A 13,024-nucleotide genomic window follows, 5' to 3' on the forward strand; every position below is an offset into this window, starting at 1 on the left:
AAACAAGAAGACAGCAATAACTCTTGGATTATTCATTTATTTTTTTCTAAGTTTAAATGCTATGTTATAATGGAAATAGGATTATAAAAAAGGCACTCTCTGTTAGAAAAAAATATCTGCTTCGCAGTGGATAGTTTTGACCATATACTTGTTCATTTGGAGCCCTGGTGGCACAGTGGTTAAGAACTACGGCTGTTAACCAAAAGCTCTGCAGTTAGAATCCACCAGCTGCTCCTTGGGAACCCTATTGGGCAGTTCTACTCTATCCTATGGGGTCGCTATTAGCAGGAGTCAATGTGACGACAGGCAAGTCTGTTTTGTTTTTTTTAGTTTGATGTATTTTAATAATACAAGTTTCCCTGCCTTGTCCTTTTTATTAAAAAAGGAAACAGAATGGGTGTGGGGAGAGGGAAGTGATAGCATCAACCAAACTTAAGTAAAAATTTAGAAGAGAATACCCATGCAACATTCCCATGGATAAACATGTGTTCTAACGTGAGATTATTACTATGTGAGCAGTTGTTTAATCTTGTACCAATTTCCTAAACTATGTGTGCCTAAGACTTCAAAATATAAAATGGGAAATTAGGACTAAATAATATTTGCAAAGCTTTCAAACTGAATATTTAGATTATCCTTTGCTAGATCGAATTATTTTTTGCTTTAAATTATTTGTTGATAATATGTTTTTTCATTAATGGAATGCACACTGAATCACTGAGTGTGTCCCTCTGTAGTCTGAGGGTAGAACTGATGGGATGCATATATTCCATTGGCCTCTGGAACACATATATCCCTGTGGACTCTGGTTTAGGGTTGGTGGGACATGTATGCCCCTACGGGAAGCACCAGGATCCACCGCATCATACAATACCTCTTAAAAACTGTAATTTGAGGCATATGTCCATTTCTTCCATTTCAAACAGTTATAAAGGTCCCCTCCTGTTGACTGCACATACTGTCAGTGGGATAGTATGTTCTGAAGAAACCTGAGAGGAGGAAAATTGAGATGAGACATATGTCCCCCTGGTCATGATGTGATTATGCTAGAATCCAGAATGATTATTATAACATTCCACAAAGGAAAAAAATCAGCATATTTTTATACATTTTAAAAGAATTAAATATTTTAAAAATTACTATAATCCTGTGAAACACTGAACTATGTTTAACATTTAAATTTAAAGAAGTGTTAGAAGAAATAGATTCTGTTTAAATGTTAAGGCCAGAAGTTTTATCCATGATCTGTGATAGTATTTATTTAAAGACGAGAGGTAAATATTGATACTGAAATAATATTTGCTACTTGAATGATAGGTATAATGGTAATTTGAGAGGAATACTGAAGAAGAGGAGTCTCTGCGAGATGCAAACAGTTAAAGTATTTGGCTGTTAACTGAAAGATTAGAGGTTTGAGTTCACCCAGAGGTGGCTTAGAAGAGAAGTCTGTCAACCTACTTCCTAAAAATCAGCCATTGAAAACCCTGCGGAGCACAGTTCTACTCTGATACATGTGGGGTTGCCATGAGTCAGAATTGACTTGACAGCAACTGGTGTTTTGGCTGAAGGGGAACGTGTTTTCTGATTTCATAAATTATTCATAAATCATAATTTAAAAAATTTTGTTCCTAGCTGTCATGAATTGAATCATGTCCCCCAAAAATATCTGTCAACTTGGCTAGCCCATGATTCCCAGTATTGTATGATTTTCCACCATTTTGTCATATGATGTGATTTCCCTATGTGTTATAAATCCTATCTCTATGTTGTTGATGAGATGAAATTAGCAGCAGTTATGTTAATGAGGCAAGACTCAATGTATAAGACTGGATTATGTCTTGAGCCAATCTCTTTTGAGATATAAAAGAGGGAAGCTAGCAGAGAGACATGGGGACCTCATACCACCAAGAAAGCAGCGCCAAGGGGAGAGCATGTTTTTTGGATCCGGGGTTCCTGTGTGGAGAAGGTCTTTGTCCAGGGGAAGATTGATAACAAGGATTTTGCTCCAGAGCTGACAGAGACAGCCTTTCCCTGAAGCTGATGCCTTGAATTCAGACTTCTAGCCTAACTAGACTGCGAGAGAATAAACATCTGTTTGTTGAAGCCATCCACTTGTGGTATTTCTTTTATAGCAGCACTAGATAACTAAGACAGTAAACGCAATATTAATTTAACTTTTTATGTTGTACAGATCTAACGGTAAAGGGAGAAAAAAAAAGGATTGTCAGAAAGAAAACAAACAGTAAACAGTACTCACAGAATTTATTCTTCTATGGCTATCAGATGACCCAGAGCTTCAGGTGGTGATTGTTCTCTTTTTAATTATCACATGTATATTAAGTGTCACTGGGAATTTGACCATCATCACTCTCACCTTAATGGACTCCCATCTACAGACTCCTATGTATTTCTTCCTTAGGAACTTCTCTGTAGTAGAAATGTCCTTTATGGCTTTTGTATCCCTAGATTCCTGGGCATAAGTATTACTAGAGACAAGACTATTTCACACGGTAATTGTACAGCTGAGTTGTTTTTCTTCATTTTCATGAGTATAAATGAATTTTACCTTCTAACTGCCATAGCCTATGATTGCTGTGTCGCCATCTGTAAACTTCTGTATTATACAACAAACATGAACAATAGAGTCTATATGCTGCTTGTCTTTTGTACTTGGCTAATGGGACTCTTAAATATCCTCCCACTAGTAATTCTTTTTCTCTAGTTAGATTACTGTGGCTCCAATGTCATTGATCACTTTGCTTGTAACCATTATCCCCTCTTGCAATTACCCTGCTCAGACACACAGCTCCTAGAAGTAAGTGGTTTTTACTCTGCAATAGTGATTCCACATTTCACTTTGGCATTAATAAATCTGTCATACATGTTCACTAAAAGCCTTTAAGGGCAGGATCCAAAACGTTGTATTTTCACCAGTAAATGAAAATATAAGTAGCATTAAAAGAATAAAGTTCTTTTCAATGCCTTCTACTAAGCATACTCTCTGAGAGCTCTGATTCCTTCACTACCATTATGTATTTTTCCTCTTTTTTCCACTTCCATATTAAAATTTCCTTCATATTTGTACTCAATAAATTTGATAAAGCTGAATATTTCTAAAATATTTTATTCAGGTGTATTCAATTGTGGTAAAATTGATGTTTTCATTCTGTCTATGCAACTCAGTCCTTAGTAGACAAGTACACAATAGTTTTGTAGTATAGTAAATGGTAAATGTGTAATTTCCCTTCGGTCAAGTAGACATCACAGAAGATAATCACATTTAAGTCATTTTGCAAGTACCTTTCAAAATTCAGCTGCCTCCAGATAAAGGAACACTGAAGCAATTGTCTGCAGTGTGTACCTCAGAGTAAAACCTGGTGAGGGATTAGCTGTAGCACCCCAGTTTGGGTGAACACCAATGAATTCACACCTATGAACCGTATAAAAATGTCTGCGTTTAGAAACCTTACCTCAAAGAAGCAGTGCTAATCAAAATAGATTCAAAGGAGCACCAGTTAAACCAAAGATATTTACCTTTTTATCTATCTTCTGCCTTTGTTCCAACATTGAATGAGCCATGAGTAAAGAACAAGCAGTGAAAAGAGCTCAAAATTCTATCCCTATTCCAAAATATTCAACTAGCTGAAGCTAGCTGAAGCTAGTTGAATATGAAATTGACGTTTTAAAATGGAATAGACTGGACCCAGTGTGCCTAGCAAGTAATGGCTTTGCATGACATATAATTAAGATATGGAAAAGGATTGGCACATAGGGCTGCTATGAGTCTGAACCTACTCAACGGCACCTAACAACAACAAAAACAATATAGTAAATGAAAGTACCTGAAGAAAAATAATATCCTTTCATATTATACTAGACCAAGTTGTGACCATTCAAAATATGTCCTACCATTTCAGAAAATTTTCATTTATCTTAATTTTTAGTGTTGCTATGGATACATCTCTTGTTAATCTTTCTTTTTTTCTTTCATTTTATAAGGGAGTAGTTAAGTAAAATTTCTATGCTTAGTCAATAATCTTGAACCAGAAGTCCCCAGATGATGTATGTGTACATGAAAATTTTGGAATTGTGAAAACATCATATTTACTTCTTCATATGATGAACATAAACCTTTAAAACAACTTTCTGATAGAAAATATCAAAATTTGGTGAAAAAAAGTGTTATCAAATCCTCTTATTTCCTACCCTATGATTTATATGTGAGTGTGTATAACTAGGAGCCCTGCTGGTGCAGTGGCTAAGAGCTATGGCTGCTAACCAAAAGGTCGGTAGTTCGAATCCACCAGCTACTCCTTGGAAACCCTACGAGGCAGTTCTATTCTGTCTTATAGGGTCGCTAGGAGTCAGAATCAACTCGATGGCAAGAGGTTTTGTTTTGTTTTTAATATATAGCTATCTTAACTTCTATTTTCCAAATATCATTGACCACTGACACATCTCTGTCTTGACACCTTAACTATATTTTTGAAGAAAAATTTCCCTCTTGAATAGCCTTTATATTTCAAATCAAATATTACTTCCTCTGAGGAAACATCTTTGATTCCTAGTCACAATGAGTCAATCCATACATACTCACTATGTTGTTGTTATTGTTAGTTGCCGTGGAGTTTGCTATAACTCATGGCAACAATATGCACAACAAAACTAAATGCTGGTGGGTCCTACGCCATCCTCATGATCGCAGGCATACTTGAGTCCATGGATGCTTTCAACCTAGGGTGCTCATCTTCCAGCACTATAAGGTAAAATACTCTATTGGGATCCATAGGGTTTTATTTGGATAATTTTCAGAAGTAGATTATGAGACTTTTCTTTCTAGTCTGTTTCAGTCTGGAAGCTCCACTGAAATCTGCCCACCATGCATGGGTGACCCTGCTGGTATTTGAAATGCCAGTGCTATAGCTTCCAGTATCATAGTCACATACAAGCCACCAGAGTATGACAACCACAGACAGAGGGTGGACACACTCACTATAGTAATAATCAAATGATTCTCTTGTAAAACTCAATTTTTTTTATTTATTTATGTTGCAATTATAATCTTGACTAGATGTTAAAGTTCCTTTGGGGAATACTGTGATATAGTTTTGAATCTGCACCATCTCCTAGTATAGTCACAGGCACTAAGTGGATATTCAATAAATGCATGTTGAGTTAGTAACTGAATAAATGTCTACAGTCTTGTAAAACTGACAGTTGGGTTAACTAGTCAAAAGATCTAGGGAAAGCAGGAATTTCTCTATAGTATGAACTATATAAACTGGAATACTCCCAACAGGTATTTCTTTAGATATCCACAGGATAAAAAGAAAAATATATATATAATAATTATAAATTTCTAACTTTGTGATATATACAGGATTTTTAAAGTGTTTTTTTGTTTTTTGTTTTTACTTTAACATGTGTTTGCTTAATTTGTAGAAAGTATCTCAGTGCCTAACAGGAGTAAGTGTGAGAACAACTGAAGTTTTTGGTTTTCTCTAGGAAACTCAGAAGGGTTTTATAAAGAATCTATTTTAAAAAAATCTAATATAAATGAAGGAATAAGACAATCTCAGTGAGGAGCAGGGTTAAGATAGAGCAAAAATCAACCAAATAGAGAACACAATAGTAGGTCCCAATCCAAAGCAAGGGGTGCTCTGAAGCAGAGGAGTTTTAATCACTGAGAGAATATCACACTGTTTTCAATGAGAGTTGCTGCTGTGTGTATAATGAGTCTTTTGATATTTATAAAATAATACTAATGGATAACAGTTAACAAGGGTTTTTCTTGCCAGTCAATTTGTGGAGTGCTCTATATGTATTAACCCATCAAATGCCCACGAATCTAAAATAAAACCCAAGCACACAGAGTTTATGCTAATCACCAAGTTTCTTATCACAGGAATAACACCTTGTTGAGGTGACACACCTATACCATAAGCGTGGAACAATCATGACAATTGTCAGTCCATCCAGTATTGTATAATGGTTGTATAACACAAGGCTTAGTCTGCACCCAAATAAGAGAAGCAGGGAAATTGTTTCAACATACATTCCATAAGCACTGTATACTCCCTATACACTGTTATGTACTGTTAACATTTATTCAAAAATTCCATTGGCAATTCTATCCATGACTGCTTACACAGGGGTCTGCATCTGCCTGTTTAGGAGGCAGTTGTCTCAAGCCACGTCTGTAAAAACGAGACAAACCCCCTACCACTGAGTCAAAACTGACTCATACTGAGTCTATAAGACAGGGTAGAACTGCACCATAGTGTTTCCAAGGCTGTAAATCTTGAAGCAGACTGTGACATATTTCTCTAGCAGAGTAGCTGATGGATTCCAACCACATACCTCTGGGTTAGCAGCCAAGTGCTTTCACCACTGCACCATCAGAACTCCTAAAGGCTCCTTCGCCAAAAACCAAATACCATTACCTTCAAGTTGATTTAGGACAGAGTATAACTGCCACTCAGGGTTTCCAAGGACCAGCTGGTGGATTTGAACTGCCAACCTTCTGGTTAACAGGCGATCTCTTTAACCACTGCGCCACTAGCGGCTCAAGCTCCTTAGACATATGAAATCATAGACTTATAGCAAACCCTAAGCCTTTCAAGCTATAAGATTCTCCAACACTAGGGTTACACTTGAATAACCTCTCTTATCCACCTCCTACAAAAACAAAAGTACTTTACAAATTGCTAAAACAAAAGACAAACAAAGAATCCTGAAAGCAGCTCAAGAAAAACGAAAAGTCACATACAGAAGAGAAACAATAAGACTAAGCTCAGATTATTTGGCAGAAACAATGCAGGCAAGAAGGCAATGGGATGACATATATAAAACCTTGAAAGAAAAAAATTGCTAGCCCAGAATAATATATCGTGTAAAACTCTCATTCAAATATGATTCTTAAATTAGGACATTCCAGATAAACAGAAATTAAGGAACTATGTAAAAATCAAACCATAATTACAAGAATTATTGAAGGGAGTCCTTTGATCTGAGAACAAACAACAGTGGACCACAGGCTGAATCTAGGATGCAGGATTGTACCAGCCAGATACCAACCTAGGAAATGAACTCTCAAGGACTATCAAAAACCAAAATAATTACAACAGGGAACCAGAAACCTTAATCTGTAAATGACATCAACATCAGAACAATAAAAGAGGGAATAAACGGTAGAGGTATAGAACCTTCTAATGGAGAGGAAGGCAAGGCAAAACCAAATAATAATAGACTGGTTCAAACTTAGGAGGATAAGGGTAAATTTCAAGGTAACCACAAAGAAAGTTAACAAACATATTCATAAAAATAAAGAGGAAAAACATAAAGTCTCAGAAAAATAAAACCTACAAAAACAAAAGAAATGAAAAAAAAAACCCACAAACAAAAGGAATTCAGCACAGGAGAGTAAGAAGAGCAAAGACAATGTCAGCACCACAAAAAAAAAAAAAAAGCACTACAAAGTGACAGCAATAAACTCACACCTATCAATAATTACACTGAATGTAAATGGCCTAAATGCACACATAAAGAGATGGAGAGTGACAGAATGGATAAAAAGACAGGATCCCTCAATATGCTGTCATCAAGAGACATACCTTAGAAACAAAAATGTAAATTTATTAAAAACCAAAGGATGGAAAAAAAATATATCAAGCAAAGAGCTACCAAAAAAGACCATGAGTGGCAGTACTAATCTCAGATAAAATAGACTTTCAAACAAAATACACCATAAAAGACAAAGGACCCTAGGTAATGATTAAGGGTATGATCCATCATGAAGACATAACAATAATAAACATCTATGCACCCAATGACATGCTCCAAAATACATAAAACCAACTCTAACAGCAATGAAAAGAGAAGCTGACAGTTCCACAATAATAGTAGGAGACTTCACACCACTCTCAGTAAAAGACAGAACATCTAGAAAGAAATTTAACAAAGATACAGAAGACCTAAAGGGTTTATAGAACACTCCACCCAAGAACTACAAACTACACACTGTTTTCCAATGCACATGGAATGTTGTCCAGAATAGACCACATCTTAGGCCACAGAGCAATCCTCAACAAGATCCAAAATGTTGAGATAATACACAAAGTATCTTCTCTGACCACAACACCATCAAGGTAGAAATTAACAATAGGAAAAGCAAGGAAAAAACAAATCAATTACATAGAAACTGAGTAACACCCTGCTTACCAACCACTGGGTAATAGAAGAAATCAGAGATCGAATCAAAAAATTCCTACAATCAAATGAGAATGAAAACACATTATACCAAACCTTTGGGACAAAGCAAAGGCAGTTCTCAGAGGACAATTTATAACAATAGATGCACACATTACAAAAGAAAGGGACAAAATCAAAATATTAGCTACAGAACTCAAACAAATAGAAAGAGAACAGCAAAAAAACCCACAGCCACCAGAAGAAAGGAAATAATAAAGACCAGAGCAGAAAAAAATGAAATAGAGAATAGAAAAACAATAGAAAGAATGAACAAAATCAAAAGTTGGATCTTTGAAAGAATCAACAAAATTGACGAACCACTGGCCAGACTGAAAAAAGGAAAACAGGAGAGGCTGCGAATAACCCAAGTAAAAAATGAAAAGGGCGACATTACAACAGACCCAACTGAAATAAAAAGGATCATAACAGAATATTATGAAAAACCATACTCCAACAAACTTGAAAACTGGCTATGGCAGCATGCTTGTCCATTTTCCCATTCTTGCCTATTCTGTAATATTCTTTGGACTCGGGCGGGCATGGCTGTGGCAGTATGCTTGTGTGTTTTCCCATTCTTGCCTGTTCTGTAACATGCTTTGAACTTGGGCAGGCATGGCTCTGGCAGCATGGTTGTCTGTTTCACATCTTTGCCTCTTTGAATATATGCTGAATAAAACTTTCTTTTTGTTTTACTAAACTTTTGATGTTTTTCCCCTACAACACTAGATAACTAAGACAGAGTCTTTGGATTTCTCAGTAACCTGCTAACTCCTCTGGATCTCCCTTGAGAAGAGTTATGTTCATCTTTGTATCCCACAGAGGCCCTAAAATGATTACTTCTACTTAACATTTTCTTCTTTTAATAAGTTACTTAACACTTCATCATTATTTAATATTTCATATTTAATAAAATAAGTATGAAAACCACTTTCTTACAAATGTTTAAATCTTCATCTAATTTGTAATCATCTTCACTAGAGACATATGTTTTGGACATATGCCTTTTTGTTGTTTTATTATCCTTGTGTTTTGTCAGATGTTGGGATATCAAGAGGCAAAAGGTTATTTCACATTCTAAGTTAAATAACAGTTACTATAATCTATGTACTGTGGTCACAGTTTTTGAGAAAAACAATTATAATTTAAATACTATGCTCACAATCTTTGAGAAAAATTCTATTACATATGTTAACTCATTTAATCCTCATTACCAATAGCAATATTTAACTGAGCATCAATTTTGTCCATCATTCTGTTCATCTTAGCCTTTGAATTCCTATATCATCCCTTAAAATTCTAATGAAGAATGCCACTTGAAATTTGGTTAGTGCAGTTATTGTTCATTTTGCTTTAGCATTGTTCATATTTTTTCCAAATATTTTTGACAACAGACTTGTAGGTAATATGAATAATAATATGTATACATTTAATATATAATTATACAAACTTACAAAGTTAAGTATAAATTAAGTACTTAACAGATAGTTATTAAGTATGTTTGTACACAAATGTTCATAACAGCATTATTCACAATAGCCAAAAGATGGAAACAACCCAAGTATCCATCAACATATAAGCGGATAAACAAAATGCGATATATACCCATGGTGGAATATCATTCAGCCATAAAAAGCACTGAAGTTCTGATATCTGCTATGACATAGTTGAAATGTGAAAACGTTACGCTAAGTGAAATAAGTTAGACACAAATGGAAATATTATATGATTTCACTAAAATGAAATATGTACTATAGAAAAATTCATACAGACAGAAAGTACTTTAGAGGTTTCCAGGAGCTGGAAGGAAGACAGTATAGGGTATTACTGCTTAATGGATATAGTTTCTGCTTGCAATGATGTGGCTTTTTCTCCAATAACACTATACTATGCATCAATATCAATACTACCTGGACTCTTTCATCTCTTTGTTCATGTTAATGTAGATGCATTTCTCAATATTTTGTAAAGGTGCGATCTTCTCTATCATGTTTCCATAGATAGCCCTAATTAAAATGAAACTCCTCAACTGTTTTGAATTTTGTTTATGCATTTTTCCAACATTTATCATAATAATTTTATTTTAAATATTTATTATATACTTCCTGAAGAGAGTTAAAAATAATGAATGTGTTTGTCAGTTATAACAAACTGTGAAATCCTAAATGGCTGGAAAAAATATCTCTTTTAATTTTATTTCTGAATATATATATAACTATCCCAAATAGATTTAGAGAACAATAATAATAAGAGTTGCTATTATTTATTGACAGCTCATTAAGCTACAAAATTTACAGATTTATTTCTATCCTCATAGTAACATTTAAGTTGTTATGCCTGATTTACAGATGGAAAATATGTGCTCAGAGGATAGAAACCTCAGGTTTACCAACTATTTTTCTTCTCTATCATACAAATTTTAGCTCTGACAGGAAGGGGTAAAATTGAGAAAACATTCATGTCTTCCCTCTAACATTCTGAATACCATTCAATTGTCTATCACTTTTTTCCTCAGCAAATCCTGTGCTAAGTCTCATGATTGAATATATTGCAGGAGCATCATTAAGAATTTTGGAAGACTGATTAGAATTATAGTCTGTTTTCTATTACTAAATGATTGAATATATTGCAGGAGCATCATTAAGAATTTTGGAAGACTGATTAGAATTATAGTCTGTTTTCTATTACTAAAAAATGTTTGCTAAAATTTAGAACTTTTTTTGTATTCAGATTTCACTTTAAGGGAAAAAATGCACACAAATGTACATATACACATATACATCCAGCCTAAATTTTTTAGACATTTACTATTGAAAGAATAGAAGAGAAAATTTGACAGGCTAAACCATAATTTTATGTATAGTGGGGACGTTTTGTTTGTTGCAAAGCTCTTATTATCTATAAAACAATATTAATTTTTTAGGTATAAATTAATTGCTACATCCATCGTTTCAAGTTAGTCTAAATTTTGAGAAGGTACTCTCCATATTGTGTTTACAGCTACTGATATTTAGAAACAATTTACTCTCAACTCAATAACAGTAAATGAACTTATCTTAGGGATCTAGCATTTATTTCTTCACTATTTTTTGACAGCATCTGTGTATGTATGTATATCTGTATCTATCTATCTATCTACCTACCTATTTATTGACAGATTATGGGATTTGAGGGAGGTCTTTTTAGCACCTATACCTAAAGACATATATATTGATAATGATCTCTGCTTCTTTATCAATAGATAAATTAAACAGTCATATCCCATATAATACCTCGCACATCTGTCAGTTTGTCACGCTGTTGGGGCTTGTGTAAAGGTATATTACCAGAAGCTATGCCATCGGTATTCAAATATCAGCAGGGTCACCCATGGTGGACATGTTTCAGCTGAGCTACCAGACTAAGACAGACTAGAAAGAAAGACCTGGTGGTCTACTACTGAAAAAAATCAGCCAGCGAAAACCTTATGAGTAGCAGTGGAACACTGTCTGATATAGTGCCATGAGATGAGTCCCTCAGGTTGGAAAACACTCAAAATACAACTGGGGAAGATCTGCCTCCTCAAAGTAGAGTCGACCTTAATGACTTGGATGGAGTCAAGGTTTCCAGACCTTTATTTGCTGATGTGGCGTGATGCAAAATGAGAAGAAACAGCTTCAAACATCCATTAATTATTAGAACATGGAAAGTACAAAGTATGAATCTAGGAAAATTGAATATCATCAAAAATGAGATGGAGAGTTCCAGCAAGATGGCGCTCTAGGCAGAAGCACCACGCCGTCCCTCCACAGCAAAGATCTGAAAAACTAAGCCAAACAGAGAATGCAACAATTCCTGAAACCCTAGAACATCAAATGAAGAGATAAAGAACTCAGCTGAGCACCAAATGGAGTGACAATATTGACAGAGAACGGAGAGTGAGGAGAGATTCATGCAGAAGTCCCCTACCAGATAACGTAGCACGGATCCACCATCTTGGACTCCTATCGGAGACCAGCAAACGGGGGTATGAGAAAGCAGCCTCATGGAGCGTCCAGCGGGAGACAAAACAGCCGGTAATTTGCGGTGTGTGCTTTCCCACCCCCCACCCCTCTTTACCCGGCTCGGCCTCCTCTGCTTCCTGCGGCCACAGTCTCTTGACAGGGAAGCACCAGCTGCTTGGATTCCACACACCCAAGCGGGTGGCTCTCTGGGTACCATTTGTTGGCTGCTAGTGTTGCTTTTTGTTTTCTGCTTCTTTTGATTTCTCACTTGCCTCTCGCCGCCTCCCCCTCCTTTTACTCAAGTGCCTGGCTCCGAGCGCCATCTTTGTTTCTTCCTGAGGGGCTCCAGAGCGCCGGCAATTTGTGATATATGCTTTTCCACTCTCCACCCTTCTTCACCCACACTCGGCCTCCTCTGCTTCCTGCGGACACAGTCCCTTGTCCAGAAACACCAGCCCGCACTGGCTGGCTCTCTGAGTGCCATTTGTTGGCTGCTGGTTTTTTTTTTTTTTTTGTTCCTGCTTCTTTGGATTTCTTCCTTGCCTCTCGCCACCTCCACCTCCTTTCGCTCAAGTGCCTGTCTCCGTGCACCTTCTTTGTTTTTTCCTGAGGGGCCACAGAGCTCCATTCGAGTATGGAGCTGCTTCCCGGTCTGGGCTACCGCGTTGGTGGGATCCTGGGGCTTTTGTTTGCTTGTTCATTTTGAATTGTTTGTTTTCTTTTCCTTTTCTTGAGTTCGGAGCCCTTTCTGGCCAGGCGGAGTTGCGTGGCAAGGAACTCCCCTTTGGCTTCCA

At 36.1% G+C, this 13,024-nt stretch overlaps 1 pseudogene; it reads left to right on the top strand.

Annotated features, from left to right (window-relative positions):
* The first annotated feature begins 1,240 nt into the window (after positions 1-1,240).
* On the top strand, positions 1,241-2,902 carry LOC101352777 (olfactory receptor 6C3-like; annotated as a pseudogene).
* Positions 2,903-13,024: the final 10,122 nt, after the last annotated feature.

This window comes from Trichechus manatus, unplaced genomic scaffold (assembly GCF_000243295.1).
Source record: "Trichechus manatus latirostris isolate Lorelei unplaced genomic scaffold, TriManLat1.0 scaffold00027, whole genome shotgun sequence".
Classification (NCBI taxonomy): Eukaryota; Metazoa; Chordata; class Mammalia; order Sirenia; family Trichechidae; genus Trichechus; species Trichechus manatus.